This window comes from Melanerpes formicivorus, unplaced genomic scaffold (assembly GCF_026170545.1).
Source record: "Melanerpes formicivorus ecotype bairdi unplaced genomic scaffold, bMelFor1.0.p_v2 SCAF_27, whole genome shotgun sequence".
Lineage (NCBI taxonomy): Eukaryota > Metazoa > Chordata > Aves > Piciformes > Picidae > Melanerpes > Melanerpes formicivorus.
In genome coordinates, this window is record NW_027142379.1 from 6,442,170 (window position 1) to 6,461,529 (window position 19,360).

Genomic DNA, 19,360 nt, shown 5'->3' on the forward strand with positions numbered 1-19,360 from the left:
TTTAGTTTTGCCTCCTAATTCTGTTCTCCAGAATCTAAATCCAGGTTGCCTGAACTTTAAATAGCTGGGCATAAGGTTTCCTAGGAAAGCATACATGGCAGGTGAAACTGGTGTTCATAAGCTGTTTTAGGATTCATTTTACAAGTTTTTTTTCCACTTTGCTTTTTCTATTAGAAATATTTAGTTCTATATCAGGACCTGGGCCAAATAGTGCTGAAGTCTTCAATAATATCAGGAGGAAAAAGAATTACTGTTCTGTCCTATTCTCTGCTCATAGACAAAGTTGAAGTACAAGTACAAAATTGCTAACCCGCACAGGACTCTCTTATCTTGGATTGTTGTCTTATTTTCTGTGAGGATTGTATTCTTTTCCTGACAACCATAAATCAAGAAGAACTTTCCCATTTTGTACCACCTTTGATTTCTGCTAATTAAATCTATTTATGACATCAGTGTAACACAGCTGACACAGCAACTGTGAGCAAGTGGCAGATTTACAGCCTCTTAGCTTCTGCAAACCAGAAAAAGAGAAGAATTATAAGGGATGCATTTCCTGCCTAATAAAAACAATAAGTTATAATTGGCCATTTGGGAAGAAAAATGAATCAGAAAGGTGGAAAGTAATTTGAATAATTCTCAAATAACATACTTGTAAAATTTGACTGAGCATGAAGGTGTGTGTCTTTATTAAATGTTGAGTCATTCACTTTCATGTCCACAGTCAAAATAATGTCAGCACTTTGTACACCAAAAAAGAAAATAATCCTGTTGGGATACTGATACCAGAAAAAAAGCAGGGAGAAATGTAAATATTCAGCAGCTTTTTCTTGGAGGGGCTGGGATAAGTGAAGAGGTACTCACATCTCACTTTCGATGGTGTTCACAGCATCACAGAACCATGGTGTAGGACCTACCAAGACAATCCTTTTTTTATTTTCTCATCATGTAACCTCAGTAAAACTGTGGTATTGGCTTGAAAAAACCCAAACAAAACAAAACACCAAAATTAACAAACCAAACTCCTTGCAAATAGAGTTCATACCACACATAAAAAGGTAAATGTATCTATGATTAAAGGAAAGATGCTTTCACAGCATAAGTCAGCTGGAGTCCCAGATATGACACAACATAGGACAACTTCCACCCTGATGTGAACTGCACTGTTAGGGAGGCTTCAGAATTGATTCTGCTGTCCAGAATGGTGCAAATCCATTCAATTTCTAGGCATGTTCTCAGGCAGAAAATGTCAAGATAACTATTTATTCCACATAAAACTTATCTACTTAAAAAAATAAAATAAAATGATTTGAAGATTAAAATAAATGGGAAGCAAGCAAATTGCAAGCCTGGAGGTTGGAGGTCAATGAGGATGGATGGATGCAGAGTAATTAATGATTAATTGTACATCTCTCTACTTCAGAAAATGTTAAGCTGATAATTACAGGGCAGATTCTGGCACTTTTTATGCCAAACTGTGTTGCTGAGGCAAAGAGCGCAAACAACCTTCTTCCACTTACCTCTTGCTAGTGTAATGGTTATTGCTGTTGCATTAAATTTTGGAAAGGAATGCAGAAGATTTTAGGAGATGAATCTTGGAGCACACAAAGGATTACTGAAAAATTTCAAGGGATGACACTAGAAAAAGACTTTCCTTGTGAATTTCTAAATGCTTTATGGAATCATATAGATAAAAAATGTCAGGGGAAAGCTCCTTGCTCTAGTTTGATGTCCGCCTTTCAATCCAATCCACGAACCAAATGGGGGAAGCCATGAAATAAATTAATAAAGGAAACATTGTAAATCCTTAAAAAGGTGGGAATCAGTTTGAGGTTTATTCTCAATGCAAAATATAGCCTTTAAAAAATTATGTGTTGATGTTTTGCTTCATCCTAGTCCCGTGTCTTTCCACAGATCAGTCTCTAATCTTGAGTACCCTTTTTAAGTTGTTTTCCTTAGTTACACAGATATAGCAATAGTTGTGCAAGAAAGGGGAGTGATTCCCCTTTTCTTTGCTAGCTTCCTTTTCTTTTATCTTGCTTCATGCAAAATGAGAATCTATGAATTAACTAGACTATGAATCATTGCCAAATATTTGATACATAGCGCATAACTCTGTAACAAGATCTGTAAATTCCTTGGATTTCAGGGAGGAAATGAACATCAGTAGCTCATGCATCTTAGAGATAAGAGAGGAATGTATTTTCTGAGGTTATTTTCAGTAAGTTATTTGCAGTTCCTGGGTTTGCATATTAATATTTTAATAGGAGATAACTTGTCACTACCAGGCTGTGGTTTTATTCAAAGCTGATTGGTAAGTTTTTGTACTTGTGTATTCATTTTTCATCTGTACTATCTCAAAATCTCTTCACCTATAGGATGCCATCATGTACTCTGAAAGTTTCCAAAGACTGTAAGCCCAGACAAGCTCAGTTCTTAGACTTAATTAGAATGTCATTAGTATTGTCAGGACTCTTGCTCTTTCTCTATCTTCTCCTTCTTGCTTTGTTTCTGTATTCTGTGTGCACTGTTCTGCTTGTCTGGCTAGATGCTAGTCAAGGAACAACCAGAAAAAAAACAACCCAACAGCCAAATCGAAACAACCAACCAAGCAAAAATAACCCTCTAATCTTTGTTAATGTCTAAATCTTCTGCATATAAATAAAATGTTTGTTAAACTTGAGATTGTCTCAGTCTTGGCATACAAGTTATAGCCCCATTAGATCTGCATGATTTAAGACTGCTGAGATTCTTCATCAGTGAGTAATATGAACAATATTTGAAACTACAGGTGGCAGTCTCTGTAATGTAGTTTCAAGTTTGAATGAAAAGGGGCCTATTTCCTTTCAATTTACATTCAAAGCCTAGACAAACACTTCATCCATGTTCAGAGAAAAGAATGCCATAGTATTATCTCTCACAAGTGGTCAGCACCCTTGCAGAACTGATCGGTGAACTTGTAAGACATCTGCTTACCCTCCAATGTCTCCCCAGCAGCGGCAGCTTCACAACATCTGTTTCGTTCATCTCCCTTTCATTTCTTCTCATATATTTGCCTGTTTTAAATACCCGAGGGAATGGTGCTTTAAGGCTAACCATCTGCTACCTAGCTTTTAAAAATAAATACAAATATATATTAAAGCCTTTCTAAAAAGCAAGTGTGTGTACATCCACTGATTCTAGCACTGTGAGTTTGAAAAATAAGTACTATGGAAGTAGAATGAGTAAACGAATCACTAAGCCATGTTTTGAAGGCATTAAATCCACGTCAAACATTTTAATCATATGTGTTTAAAATCTATAGCCTTCAAAGTTAAAATTAGCCACATCATTAATGTCTGTGCCCATAAGAGTAACAGAAATATTTTAATCCTGTTGCCTATAAAATAAGCATCCAAATGTTTAATGCTTAATTACCTCAACTTTTGTCTCTATTTTTAGTCTGACTCCAGATTTCATTCTGTCTCTTCTATTTGATAAATAAGAAGGCTACTGTCAGAAATCAGGAAAGGTAGTTATAGACTGTCGAGTCACTTCATTTTCTCTCAGAAAAATGAAATAGATCAATCTTTTTGGTACAAAACATATTTCCCAGACTGAATCATTCATGTAGCTCTCTTCAGCTGAAAATCTCCATTGCTTCGTGATTCATGGACACAAGTAGATACAATACTCTGGTAATTATATCTCGAAGCTGTGCTCAGATAGAGTTCCTTTTCCTGTCACTATTTATGCATAGTTTTTGCTGTTCTAGTCTTCCTCACAGATCACATACTACACTGAAAATATATGCTTCACTGGTTATCTTTTCTTAACTTTAAAATCTTTTAATCATGAGTATCAATCAAAACTAAAATTGCTCATCTTATATGATCTAGGCATGGCAATGATTTTTCTACACTTTCTAACAGTGATTTGTACCATGATTTCCCTTCTTTTGTATTGCTGCTTATCTTGTTTCCTCTTTTAGCTGGTATGTGGTCCTCTTTTAACCAACAGCAATAGAACTATGATGCTGGGGAACAGCAGATAAAGGCCTGTTTAACAATTCTATCATTATTGAACAATTATTGATTTTACTGCTAACAAAGTGCCTATACTTTGCCACAATTTCATACACAAATGCTCTCAGTATTTTAAGTATAGCTACACATGACCTGACAAATAATATTTTATGAAAGATACTATAAAATTTATGAATAATCAAAATGCATATTTCACTCTAATCTTGATAAAGTTGTGCATTATATATTGGTGAGCTCACAGTGAAGAGGTTAAATCTAGCTTTGTACTCTTTCTGCCTTGAGATCATTATTGCTTGTGGATTATTCTATGATTTAACAATCATTGTGAATTATTTAGTCAATTAGTAAATCATGATTTCATGTGGGAAGAATGTCTTCAGTATATTTATCCAGGAAAAATTTAACTCCTATGCACAACTCAGACATTTATAATATTTTTTTTCAATGAAAGTTTTAAATGCATACATATATATATATATATATATAAAAGAATACATATATAGATATATCTATCTAGGGGTATATATATTGATATATCTATATATAGGTATACATATAAAGAAATCCCTATAACTTCAAAGGATCTCATTCATTTTGCCAATATTACTTCAAAACATAAATCACAGAATCCTAGAATTTTTAGGGTTGGAAGGGACCTCATCTAGTTCCAAACCCCTGCCATGGGCAGGGACACCTCACACTAGATCAGGCTACTCAGAGCCACATCCAGCCTGCCCTTAAAAACCTCCAGAAATGAGGCTTCTACCACCTGTCTGGGCAATCTGTTCCAGTGTCTCACCACCCTCATGGTGAAGAACTTCCTAGAAGGGCACAAACACATTGGAAAATGTTTTTATTGACAAATTGCTGATAATTTTTTTTTTCCCAGCTTGTTTCTAGTCAGTGACATGATGGTTCACCCAACCTACCCTGAGCTTTTCAGTGTCCTGGTATGTGTGATACTATTGCTTTTATATATGACTCCTTACAATATTTATATGATCAGTTTAAATTACTTCTGTCTTGCGTTATATTTAGGTCATGTATAGTCCAACAGTATACTTGTATGTAACACTTAAAGCTATTTAAGGACAACTTAAGATAAGAAAATATTAGAGTGTGAATAAATATTCACTAAAGAAAAACAAAGTGATTATTAGCAATCATAAATAATGCAGCCATTTAATTGTCACCACTTAGCTAATTGTATTCCTCTCCATCCATCCATCCCCCCATTTCAGGCATTTTTCATTGCATCACATTATCAGCCAGTAGATATTAAGACTATTTTGTTGTGCTTAGCTTTTATGTGTGTTGGCAGTCTATTTTTTACAGCTTTTTAAACAGATGGGTTTTTATCAGCAAAGCTTAACAAGACACAGAGCAAACAGAAATAAAACCTTCACTAGCAATATTGCTTTTCATTGCCCAGTTGCTGCCAGCTAAGATATATTGGACCTATCTCTCATTAAAAAGCTGACAAAAATAAAAGCAGTTTCACAACTCGTAAGTGTATAATTATCAATTTACAAGACAACAAATTCAGAGAGGCATTTTTGTGAGCTGTGTAGTTACAGATTTCAGTCATGGACATTTACTGTAAGAACTAGCACAAAAGTGACTACTGGCAAGATCTGCTGCCAGATTTGACTTTACTATTTCATCAGTTCCAATAGGAATTTTAGCTCATGTGACCTAACAGACTCTGATTTTTGTTTTTAGGCTATTGCAGGCTAGCAGATTGCAGAGGACAAAACATATGTGCATTCTGTAATATGGTAGGTACCTGCGATGACTGACAAGTCTTCATTATCCCAGAAACCGTGATTTTAACTTGGTTCTCAGTACTAGAAAATAAGCTTTTAAAATTACATCCATGTATTTATTTTGAATGTTTCCTAGAGAAGCAATTTTGGAAAACACTTAAAATGCAATCATACATCCAAAAGCATACATTTGACTTAGTCAAATGCATCACACATTCTCTTATACTGAGACAGTTCTCAAAAGAGTAGTAGATAGTTTCCCTAACTTTGAAGGTCCTGATGGTAATGGTTCAACCACCTTCCTTTATGTCATTCCACTAGGATAATGGAATGATAATTCAGAAGAAAAAAAACATGGAAAGGTATAAAACTGCAGTCCAAACTTTCAGTAAAAATCCTTAAGCACCAATGGAGACAAGAAACATGCACTCAAGATTATATAGTATTAAATAGTATTGAGATAAAGATCAACCACTTCTGAGGTTTCATAAAATTTTAACTCTTCACAATGGGTGTTCAGTCAGCCTGCATGTAACCTAAAATACATGTTGTTTAACAAATAGAAATAACATGCATTTATTTACTGAGGTTAGATAAGATGATGAGTATGCACACATCTTAGCATGGCACATACTTACAGTATCACAGTATAACTAAGGTTGGAAATGACCTCGAGGATCATCGAGTCCAACCTATCAACACAGACCCCATGACTAGACCATGGCACCAAGTGCCACATCCAATCCCCTCTTGAATGCCTCCAGGGACAGTGACTCCACCAACTCCCTGGGCAGCACATTCCAATGACAAATGACTCACTCGGTGAAGAACTTTCTCCTCACCTCGAGTCTAAACCTCCCCCGGCGCAGCTTGAGACTGTGTCCCCTTGTTCTGGTGCTGGTTGCCTGGGAGAAGAGACCAACCCCTTCCCAGCTACAATATGTCTGATCTAGAGACTCAACAAGTGTCACACTTGTAGAGATACAGGTTAAATGTAGACAACAGCTTGTTTCAGTTACAGCTTGATTACAACTCATCTGAAGAAGTCCTTTTACCTGATTAACTGATACTGACTCTTCCTCTAAATTTAACATTAAAAGTTCCCAGATTATTCCTCATATCTCTTTGAAGATCACCTTGAAATTCTTGGGGACTTCATGAAATATTTCCCAAGTTCAAAACACAGATGCCAGTCAACAGTCACATACTAGAATTTGACACAGATATAACTCAAAAAAAAAAGAAAAGAGAAAAAAAAGATTCCTCACATCTCTCAGTGGAGTGACTCTAAATTCACAGTAGCATTCCTGAGGTACATAAAGGTTTACATCTTTTCTAAAGTCTTAAAAACAGAGAGGAAGCAGAACATTGAACATCAAAGACTTAATTTGCAGCCCCTAATTTCAGAATTGCTAAGGGAAATCAGATGATCTAGTCACAATATTGCAAAGAGGGAAAACACAGAAATCCAGGGCCCCACTACCTAACGCACAGGAAAGCTATCCCCGTGCTCTTTGCATGCCACGGTAATATTTGAGCAATACAAGGGACCTTGAGAAGTAGGCCAGTTTCTAAGCTCATGGAGAGTTAGTGAAGCTTTAACTAGCACAGCATTTCATTCAAGAAGTCAGCTTCAAGACTTCATTTAAAATTATCAGGGGCACATTATCTGGGAACACAACAAGAAGCAATTATTGGTTTAATTAGCCTGCATTCACCACGTTGTGCTCCTTCTCTTTGTTGGATTGCCAGGCAATTTTGTAAAATCATTAAGCAAGGGAACTATAATTCCATAATGACCTAATCTGCAGCTCCATCCTATCACACTGGAATATTTTAAAGTTATTTATGACTGTCCTCAATAAAAGCTAAGTCCATTGGGCAAGAAACACTTTGGATCTCCAAAATTCAAAATGTCTTCCCTCACTGAAAGGTTTTTGCTGTATTCAGTCATCTGTCCTCTTCTGCATTTGACAAAGAAATTTTGTTGTCAACATAAATGCACGTAGCTGTGAAAATGCATAGGACACACTAAAGCACATCTTTCCAGTAATAAAACCAACACAAATCCAAAACCCAACCCAGCATACACAAAGAAACACAAAACAACAAACAAAACCCAACAAACTTCTTTCATCTTCAACCTTTGATACAACGGACAGGAAGAGGGATTCAGAGCAGTGTAAACCAAGCAAACTCAAAACCTATTCATAGAATCATAGAATCAATAAGGTTGGAAGAGACGTCAAAGATCATCAAGTCCAACTTGTCACCCAACACCTCATGACTACGAAACCATGGCACCAAGTGCCACGTCCAATCCCCTCTTGAACACCTCCAGGGATGGTGACTCCACCACCTCCCTGGGCAGCACATTCCAATGGCCAACAAATCTCTCTGTCAAGAACTTTCCCCTCACCTCCAGCCTAAACTTCCCCTGGTGCAGCTTGAGACTGTGTCCTCTTGTTCTGATGAACAGATCTTTTTTTGTGAGAAGTTAATTTTCTAGACAATCTCTCAGATTTTGACAAAAGAAGAGAATTAGGAATGCATTTCATGGCATTTTCCAGTTTCTGTGTTTGGCTTTCATCATCATCCTATGAGGTTTATGTTGTTTCACTTCAACATGTGAGACTACAATAAAAGTCCAATGTATAAACTAACAATATATCTCCGTAAATTTTAAGCAGAACTTTAGTGTAGTATAATTATCTTTAAAAATCCCAGAGCTTCACCAGAAAGCATCCAGGAAGATTTCATACGATTTCACTTGGTAAAAATTAGACAGTTGAAATTACCATCTGATGATAACTATTTTGGAAGACAACTTTTGCCTAACTAAATAGTTACACTAAGCTAAACCAAATCTGAGCAGAAAGCTATAATTCCTTCATAAGTTTTTTATGTTCATAAAGATAGAAAAAATAATTAGAGTTCCAAAAAGAAGAGGAACAAACCCCACATTTCGTGTATTTTGCTATGGAAATAGAGGAGAAGCTTTTCATAGTATTAAGACATGAGAATAGTTAACAAACAGTGAAATTGCAATGGCATTTCTTATTTTAAAGGAGCTTTACTAAGAGCATGGCCTTATCTAACTATTTCATGAGTGAGATAAGTTAAAAAGTCTGTTGCAATGTGTGAGCTATGTAAAATAGAATATATATATATATATATATAAAAAAATAAATATATATATATAAAAGGAATATCTGATTAAGGAAAGCAACACTAAACCAGATACATTTTATAAGTCAAGCAAACATTTTTGTTCTGTTTTTGGTTGGGCTTCTTTTTGTTTGTTTGGGTATTTTTAAACATCTGAATATCTTCATGAGGATGCTTCACTTTACTATTGCTCTTAGCATATTGACCTGGAGCAGGTACATAACCTTTAATTATATCATCTAATCCTGATACAGTGAGAGTTTGACTATTTTAAGCAGTTCCTGAATATCCAAAGGCACAATCTCCTAAAAAAGCAGAAAGGAAAAGTGTGTGGATATGTCTAAACCTCCATTATGGAATTATTTAAACCTAGGAGGTCTATTTATGCTCTTTAGGCAACACATCCAGTGTAGATAGAAGATAATGTTTTCATAAATGAGCTTAATGAATTAAGTAAAGCATGCTCTCTCTATTACGTTTTACCTAGAGCACTTTAGCATATGAAAATTCATCGGGTTTTGTTTACCCTCTACACTGAAGATGTGTTCTTTAATGCCTGGTTCTTAATATCCTAATATCGCTTCTTTTTTAGCCATGGAAATTAAATGAACATTTAGTTTAGGACTCTTGTAATGGTTTACTTTCTAAAGTGACATGTGATTATATATATAAAAGCTGCAGACAATGAAATTCCACTATTCCAGGAACATAAAAGAGTAAAAACAGTCAAATGTAAAATAAGAAACCTGATCAGAACAAAAAATTTAAACTGCTTATCTATGACATGCAGAAAACCATTTTGCTGTGAGCAAGTACACCAGTGCTGTGGTAGAGTTAGGAGCTCTCAATGTTGTGTTTAAAGCCACATTTCCCTGTAATCTCAAGAAATCAATGGAAGCTGCATGTCACAGTCAGGCACAGACTAGCCTTTAATTTTCATTAATTTAAATAGTATAAAGACAATTCTTAACATGAAAATCAGTAAGTTGATTCTTTAAAAAGACGTATTTGCCATGGTGTAAGAGGACTGAATTTGTGATTTAAATTGACTGCTTGCACAGATGACTTTCAGATAAAGCATACTGAGAAGCGTATTATTTCCATGCGTGGCAATTTACATGTGAAATTTCCATTAGTGATAATGACAGTGGCACGTATAAATCTCCAATTCCCTTTAACACTAATTGCAGTCATCTATGTAAGTACTTGGATTTTCAATGACATTACATCCATAGCTCGACAAAGTCATAAGTTTAATGTTTAGACTGGTAAAGCTAAGCACTAAACATTGTCAGTACCGAGGGCAGGTAACAACTAAAATCTCTATCTCACCTGATCCAGTGTGAGATGTCTCTGCTCATGACAAGGGGCTTGGAACTGGATGATTTTTGAGGTCCCTTCCAATCTTGATAATTCTGTGATCCTATGCCATTGTTGAAACAGATCATCACATGGCAAAAATACTAATGAAATATCCTTGCTTAATTCACCAGACCCTTAAAATAAAAATAGTTGACAGAATTCTGAATCAAGTCAATTATAATTTTAAGCACACTCTGCTAATACTTTGAAAGTTACTGATTTTACCATTTGTTAGAATAGGTATGTGAAATTCACTTCAGATATATCTAAATCTTCGAGAGAGAGTGTTGGATTTCTTGTAATATGGGTTTGTGTGTGAGCTTCCAGGCCACACGCAATGAGCCAATGGGCTAATGAGAGACCAACTTCTGGTATTTTTGATAGAGGTCAAACAGGCTTCATTTTAGATGTTAACATATTAAGCAGAAATGATTCCAAGTAAATTTTGGTTCAGCAAATACATTATTTAAACTGAGTTGAACTTCAGACACTTCTGTTAAATTATCAATGCCTGGCATTCTCAAATTACCTGTCATAGGAAATCATGAAGGTATATTTAAAAGAAATCAAAATCGTACTTGATATCTTTATTTAAATACTACTTGAGGTGATTTTTGCTTACTTAGAATCATAGAATCAATAAGGTTGGAAAAGACCTCAAAGATCATCAAGTCCAACCTTTCACCCAACACCACATGACTACTAGACCGTGGCACCAAGTGCCATGTTCAGTCCCCTCTTGAACACCTCCAGGAATGGTGACTCTACCACTTCCCTGGGCAGCACGTTCCAATGACCAACAACTCTCTCTGTCAAGAACTTTCTCCTCACCTCAAGCCTAAACTTGCCCTGGCACAGTTTGAGACTGTGTCCTCTTGTTCTGGTACTGATTGCCTGGGAGAATAGACCAACCTCCTCCTGGCTACAACCTCCCTTCAGGTAGTTGTAGAGAGCAATAAGGTCTCCCCTGGGCCTCCTCCTCTCCAGGCTAAACAATTCCAGCTCACTCAGCCTCTCCTCGTAGGGATTGTGCTCGAGGCCTCTCACCAGCTTCATCACCCTTCTCTGGACACGTTGAAGTGTCTCAATGTTCTTAAACTGAGGGGCCCAGAACTGGACTCAGTGCTCAAGGTACTCTCCAGCATTCATCTTTCTTTAGGGTACTTTTCTTTCAAATCAAATAAGGATACAGCTACTACCTGATCACGACAGAAACACTAATAAAAGATATTAGTTTTGCATTCAATGTCCAAGAGATTCTGCCCAATCATAAGGCATCGTCTCACTCAAATCTCTATCAATAAGTAGTGGGGGCCGAGCACTTTTACGATGCCAGAAGGCATCTCACAGTATCACAGTATCACAGTATCACTTAGGTTGGAAAGGACCTCGAGGATCATCGAGTCCAACCCATCAACACAGACCCCATGACTAGACCATGGCACCAAGTGCAAATTAGTTTTCTCTGCAAAATACAGTAAAAAAAATAAATCCCTTCCAGAATCCTGTGCAAATCTACGCTGCAACAAACTGACTTACTGCTAAAGTGTTTGTAAAAATCTTAGAAAGAGAAGGAATTTATAGCATTGTGCCCATGATGGAAAATGTAGTTGAAATGGCATATTCAAAATGCAGAAATATTGCAGATGAATTACGTACTCCCATAAACACATTAACTACAATTACATATATTGCAAATACATCACATATTGAATTAAACAAATTGAGAATTTACTGCAGATTACATAGATATAAAAAGTCTTTTAAATCATCCACGTTCCAAATGAGATACATAACCTATCTAATCAGATACTTAATCTATTGAATCTAAATCACCGTACCTTCTGCATCGAAGCCATCAGGCATTGAATGAAACATAGCATCCAAAGAATGTATCAATATTAAAGTAAATCATGTTGAACAGCAGTGTAATTTACTAAATTAAATAAATTGGGCTAATATTGTAGTCGCTGAGCCTAGCATATCGGATCACAAACAAGCACCAAGCTTCTATATTTTGAAAGATCTTGTCACGCATTCCCCGTTCGGTCTCTGTAAAGCTCTATCTTTAACAGGACAAAGCTTTCCAGAGCCTTGGGAAATTAATTTTCAGTCACTGACAAATTTAGATACCACACTTGAACAAAAACTATGATAATTTCTAGATATCAAATGCCTTCAAAAATTATAAACCCAATGTTAAATCAGGGATTCATGAAATTCATGTTAAAAATATTCTTTGAGAAGTTCTACAGAAAACATCACACTTTGCTGCTTTCCATTATGGTTTTGTTACAAGAACTGGTGTGGGGAGAAACAGCCAAAGACCCAAGTTTAAGGGGAGAAAAAAGGTCTGGTTTTAGAGGCATTTTGAAGAACTAAATGGCATGTTTAAGCCCTGATTACAAGCTAGTGTGACACAGACCTGAATTATTTCTGGAAATGATTTTTCAAAAGCCAGACAATAGCTATTAAAAAATATTTATCTAAGGCTATGTAGTAAAAATTTAGACATCCCACATTAGCTTTAATTAGACTTCTTCCAATTAGACTGTTTTCTGTCTAGTCACTTAGTAATATTTTTTTTATATATATAATTTCATCATAACCATTATTGAAGACAAACCTAAATGAGTGCAGATATTTTATGATACACCTAGCATTCTTCAGTTCTAAAATAAATAATTAAACATTATATTGATTCATCTATTGGCCTTTTGGGAGTTTTGAATGCTTACTTTATAAAAAAGACATGCCATATTTCCAAATGTTATGTCAGTACTGTAGCTGCCAAAACAGAAATCCACATTGTCAAGGTGTGATACATATTTGTAGCCTCCCCTTCAGGGACAAAGAGAGGTTATTCATAAAGTAAATGCATGGTTTTAAAATAATTAACCCTTACCAAAACTCTATAAAAGCACATAAATGACTAAATGAAGACTTATGATTACTGGACAAAATTGCTTAATGGCTAGGTTTTTTTTATTCTTGTTTTGATCTAATTTTTAAAGATTCTATAAAGTCTGAAGCAAGCATCATGTTGACACCCCAATTCGTGCAAAACTTCTGCCTTTCATGTACATACAGTTCTGGGCCCCTCAGTTTAGGAAGGGCATTGACTTGCTGGAACGAGTCCAGAGAAAGGCAACGAAGTTGGTGAGGGGCTTGGAACACAAGCCCTATGAGGAGAGGCTGAGGGAGCTGGGGCTGCTTAGCCTGGAGAGGAGGAGACTCAGGGGTGACCTTATTGCTCTCTACAACTACCTGAAGGGGGGTTGTAAACAGGCAGAGGTTGGTCTCTTCTCCCAGGCAGCCAGCACCAGAACAAGAGGACACAGTCTCAGGCTGCACCAGGGGAAGTTCAGGCTGGAGGTCAGGAGGAAGTTTTACACAGAGAGAGTGATTGCCCATTGGAATGGACTGCCTGGGGAGGTGGTGGAATCGCCATCACTGGAGGTGTTCAGGAGGAGACTTGACAGGGTGCTTGGTTACATGGGTTAGTTGATTAGGTGGTGTTGGGTGATAGGTTGGACGCGATGATCTTGGAAGTCTCTTCCAACCTGGTCTGGTCTGGTCTGGTCTGGTCTGGTCTGGTCTGGTCTGGTCTATTCTATTCTATTCTATTCTATTCTATTCTATTCTATTCTAAAACCTCTGAGCTCATGGAAGCCCCATAAGTGGAGTATTTGCAATTCAGTAATGAAGCTGTTTAGCTGGGAGCTGTGAAGATCTGTTTCCTCTGAGCTGCAAAGCTGTAAAGGAATTATTTTTATCATACAAAAAATATTTAACCTCTGCTTTCTTTAATTGGAAATTATCAGGTTTCAGGTAAGAGCCTTAGAAATTATTAGAACTCTTACCTTTTTTTCTTGCGTTTCCTCCCAGTACCTGTAAGTGTTAATATCTATGGATACCCAAATTGCCCTAAACTTCTCTCAGCCCTTGAGGAGGAAATGACGCTCTTGCTCATTAAACACTTTCAGTGTTTACCCAAAAATAAGGTGGTGTTCTCTGGATGCATTAACAAATCCTGGGGTGTCAATATATGGACAGATAGTAACTTTGCAGAAACCTTTTATTCTTAGTTCTGCTTGCCTGAGGAACAAGAGACCAGCTGGAGTCCTTCACCATTAAAGCATCATCTATAACACAAACCAGTAATCAATACCAAAAGCAGATGTTTTATGAAAACTTCTCTTGCTTTCTGAGCTCCAGCCCCCTTAACTCATGCTGAGAAGTTAAAGAAAGAGGAAAACTATTGATGTAAAGGCTAAAGCTAAGGATGAAAAAGAAATGTCAGAATTAGAAAAGGTAAGCTATTTTGTACAGAGAAACATTCATCAAGATCAGTACAGTAAACTCAAAAGTCCTGCAATTCTCTGAATTAGACTGCTTTCATGCAAAGTTCAGAGTCACTGTGTTTTAAAGAAACTACATTTGCATCCTTGGAGGCATTCAACAGTGTTTTAGAAAGCCATCTAGCAAAAGGTCAATTGTGAGAACGCTGGCATGCCCATAACCTTTCATTTCTAATGAAATGCTCTGTGGATTCCTGAAGGAGAAACAGCTTGTATTAGTCCTGTAAGTTTTGGTTCACAATCAGTTCCCAAATAATACATTTAGAGAAGCTTTTGGGTCCACTCCCTCCACTATTTCAGGAAAACCTTGGCTATCATCTTGCCTGTGCCTTAATAGCCAAGAAGGGATGTGTTTAAATTTCAAATAACAGTTTTGCTTTTCAAAATTGTATTTCTGAGCAATTAGTTTTTCTCAGCACTGTACGTAGGTCGATGCATACGGAATTGCTGTAGGCTGACACCTGGTATGCAGCATTTCAGGATATAAAGACTTTGCTGTGTTTGTATTTTTCCTAGAAATACTCTAGGTATATAACAGGAGAAAAAAAATAGGTCTGATATCAAAATGCAATACACAAAGCAGAAATCTTTGTGGAACCCTACTGATCTTATGAGTGGGCTCTGTAGCTCAGAGGCCCCATTCATAGGGATTGCATTGAGAGTGTGGTACCATCATCAGCTGCAGCTGAAACTGAGTGAAACACTTATTTACTCTGCCTTATGAGTAGTTTGTTAGTATTGGTTGCTTTTGCCAAAATCACTGGATGAAAACTTGCAAACTGGAACAAGGCAAATATTCTGACACTGGCTAGGGGCAGGACCCAGGAAGCAGTTTGGCATCAGGACTATATTTTGTAAGTGAAATATGACTTACAAAAGGACAAAGGTTCGTCAAGAAGTCAAAGTATGTTAGTTCATGAAGGATTAAATGCCTAAAATGTTAATTTAGCAGAGAAGCTGCTCTGATAAATCTATTTCCCCTTCATGCCAGACTACTAAGACTTCCATCAGAAGTGAACAACATGATATTCTCAATAAGGAGTCTCTAATTTCAATACATGCTTATTTATCATGAAAACGTGTATGAGATGCAATCCTAATGTAACATTCATACCTAGAATACAAGGAAGCAGGCAGACTAAAACCTAGATTTCTCTTACACAACTTACACACTGTGCCCAAAAATACCCTGCCACAAACTGAATGCATGAAAATGCCCTGCTTGCTGATCAAGTGTGTCATTCATCTCAAAAGTTGTAAAGATATGCAGGAACTCTCCAAGGTGCAGCCATAACACCATATGTCATCACCAGTAAAACATATGAACAAAATCTCTAGGACACAATGAGCTATGAAAGGAAAAATTCTGGATATTATCTGTCTTTGCAATGTTTCCAGACAGACAGCATGCCTCCATTATTTTGTTTTAAGCAGACCTGAAAAATGCTTATTTAAATAAAGTTTTAAAAAATAAAAGAAAAAAGAAATATATCCCTCAGGGAGCCATTAAAAACATAACACATCATTCCAATCATATCTTCCTCTTATACCTGTATCTATATATAATCTACTTAAATACATATTTAGATATGTGCCTATTATATAAAGGAAGACTTGGGAAGGCCAAATCCCTTTGTTAGGTGTAAAGCAAAAGCAGAATTTCTATCAGAAAGTTGTGACTGGCCTTCAGATTTCACAGAAAGGTCATTTAAATTAGATTCTTTTAACATTTCTCTGTGGTGAGATTTCATGCTGTGAGGGGCAAGGACTGGTCCTTGGGCTATTTGGGGAGGTGAGGGTTAGTAGTACCATGAAACAAGTTATGGTCTTAGGAGTGTTCTCTGGTATCAGACATGTCCAAGCTGAAATAAATGGCTATTTTTCCCTCTACCTGTGCATCAGCCTTGGCTGGAGCTGCCTGCTTGCAGCGTACCCATCAAGCACAGAGCAAAGAGCTGCCCTCCAAATGACACATTTGAAATGCTTTATGGTCTGCTTTTTCCATACTTACCGTCATTATTAGATTGAGTCTACCTACTTAGCTCACAAAAATAATAGTACAAAATGCAGTGAAGAAAGAAACAGCATTGAAAAAAAATAGCATTAAAAAGATAACTCGACTTTTTGACTGTCCCTGCAGAAATAATTTGAGCCATTTTTAATTCCATCCAGACTGAACAAATATCATACAGAATAGTCAAGTATTACAGCAGTCTGGGGGGAAAAAAATAAACTGCAGACCTACATTCTGTGTCTTGTCTTTTTTTAGACTACATACTCAAGACACTTAAGACATTAAGACACTAATATGGTTTGCTGGTGTGGTATTTGATAACTGCATTTTGTACTTTGAGATCGACAAAATGAGTCACAGAAAATAGTCTTAAACTATTCATCAGAAAAAGAAAATGTTGTTAATATTATTCTAAAAAGGACAGACATTTTAATAAGCAGATAATCAAAACTGGCACTTGGTGCCATGGTTTAGTCATGAGGTCTGTGATGACAGGTTGGACTTGATGATCTTTGAGGTCTCTTCCAACCGCGGTGATTCTGTGTGTGTGATTCTGTGTGTGATTTGCAGCCCCTTTGGGAAAGAGAAAGCAGAAGGAACAGGATGGAAAAATAATAATTCTGTATTTAAATCTGTTTGATGCCAAGGGTTTAATCACAGAGGATGGCCCCTTCTTACTGCATGAAACAGTTACAAAAAAAAGAATATATTTGTCTATTAAGACTTGCAGGAATACATCTTTCTCTCTCTGATAATCAACTTTTGCTCTTTAATTCTACAAAGCAAGTGATGCACCTGTTTCAATCTTTAAACGAGAGAAAATAGAAAGAGAAAAAGATAGTTATAAGACAGAACAAAAGTATTTCTATGTGCCTGCTTGTTGTTTTTGTGCATGGAAGCTTTTATTCCCCAAACTTATGTACCTATTGGAACTGAATTTTCACACTTTATTCTTTAGCCTCTGGAAGAGCAAGGAAAGAAATGGTCAGTAATTCAGCCCTGATTAAAAAACCCTGTTAGAAAAAATAATCTCATCACATAATACATTATAGATGTATAAGAAATATTAGACATTTTTGCATAGGGATGGCTTAAAAAAACCCCAACAACTCAAGCTCTGAAATAAACTACTGTATTTTTTTCCTCTCTATCTTGTCATATTGTTTGTACCTCTTTCCCTTCTTCCTCTGCTATAAACTGTTGATGTGTCATACCAGTGTCTTTAAAAATGGAAGAAATGTATGTGAAGTAGTCTGAATGAGTTCTTAGAAAAACAATACAGGCTGTGAGAGGAACCCTAACCTGAGCTGAGAAATGGTATTTGTAAGCAGGTGAGTCATTACCTGTGAGAAATTAAATAGCAGCAGCTGTTTGGGGAACTTTCACATGAACAAATTAAACCAAGATCTGGAGCACTTCCAGGTCGGGATGCAGAACCTGGGTACTTTTCTCTTTACTTCCTTCAGAGTGCCAAGGTTAAGGCTCATTCCTTAGAGATCTAGCATAAATACTTATCAGCACTCTTTGCTGAAGTTCTTGAGGGAGTTTTGTGGGATTTGCTTGTTTGCGCTTGCAGAGTACATGATGTAAACTCATTCTTGTTTCAGTGAGCATCCTCATAGTGCTTACCAAGGTTTTATACATCTCTCTCAGTTCCTGATAAATTACATTTTATTGTGATAAACTGGAAACTACTAAGCCTCCTTAATACTTTTGTAGGTTTGTTTATTTGTTTTTTAATGCTCATGCACAACATTTAAAGTCAGGATGAAGCACACAGCTCATCCTTAATGTCTGGAAAAGTATAAGAAACATCATTTGAACATTGAAGCTTTAATAAAGCAAATAAGCAACTAAACAAAAGAGCTTAGTAAAAGACTTTTTAAATCTGCTGTAGGAATTCTGGGGAACAAAAGGCATAGGCGAAACTAGTGAGGAAAAGAGCCAAGTTCCCTGCTGGCTCAGCCTGCCATCACATGCAGAGCACCGAACAGGTTCATAAGAATCTGGATGGCAACTGGTACTTTGGTCGCCCTGTAATGTTGGGTAACCTCATCTATCCTCCTGTTGAAAGTGATAGTGAAATTTAAAACATAATTGTTTTATTCATAATTATTAATTGCATATAGAAGAAAATCAGTTTCTTCTGAACTTAACAGCTAAATTTCTTATGTGTTTATGGAAAGTGCCCCATTATGCTGTTTGCCTGTTATTTTTCCATTACCTAAGTTCTCAAACACATCACTGACCCATTTCACAGCAAGAGTCCTACTGAGAGATATTATCTATCCTATCTGTTTACACACACACACACACATAAATCTAAACAAAAGGAGTGTCATACAGAAAACACATTGAATTTCTTGCTATTTGATTTTCATTCAGATGCATCTGCTATGAAAAGAGTTATCAAAGACAGCTTCCTGCCAATTGTCAGTGGGGAATGGTTTTAGGAATCTTTGCCTAAATCTGCACTGGTATTTCCCATTAAACTTTTCTGTAAGAGTTTGAAATGCATCAACCTGTTATTTAATCCTGAATCTCTCAAAAATATCTCCAAAGAATTTGCCTATTAGCACTTGAAACAGTTGCCTTTAAAGAAACCTTTACAACCACAGTTTTGAAAATGCATAACACACCTTCCCTGGAAGATTTACTTCTGTCACA

General features: G+C 36.5%; 1 long non-coding RNA gene across 1 annotated transcript in view; it reads right to left on the reverse strand.

Annotated features, from left to right (window-relative positions):
* Positions 1-868: 868 nt before the first annotated feature.
* LOC137449020 (uncharacterized) overlaps positions 869-19,360 on the reverse strand; it is a 43,190-nt gene continuing 24,698 nt past the window's right edge. Inside the window, exon 3 of the long non-coding RNA XR_010989297.1 lies at positions 869-910. This is a non-coding gene — a long non-coding RNA (uncharacterized lncRNA). The remainder of the gene's footprint in view (positions 911-19,360) is intronic.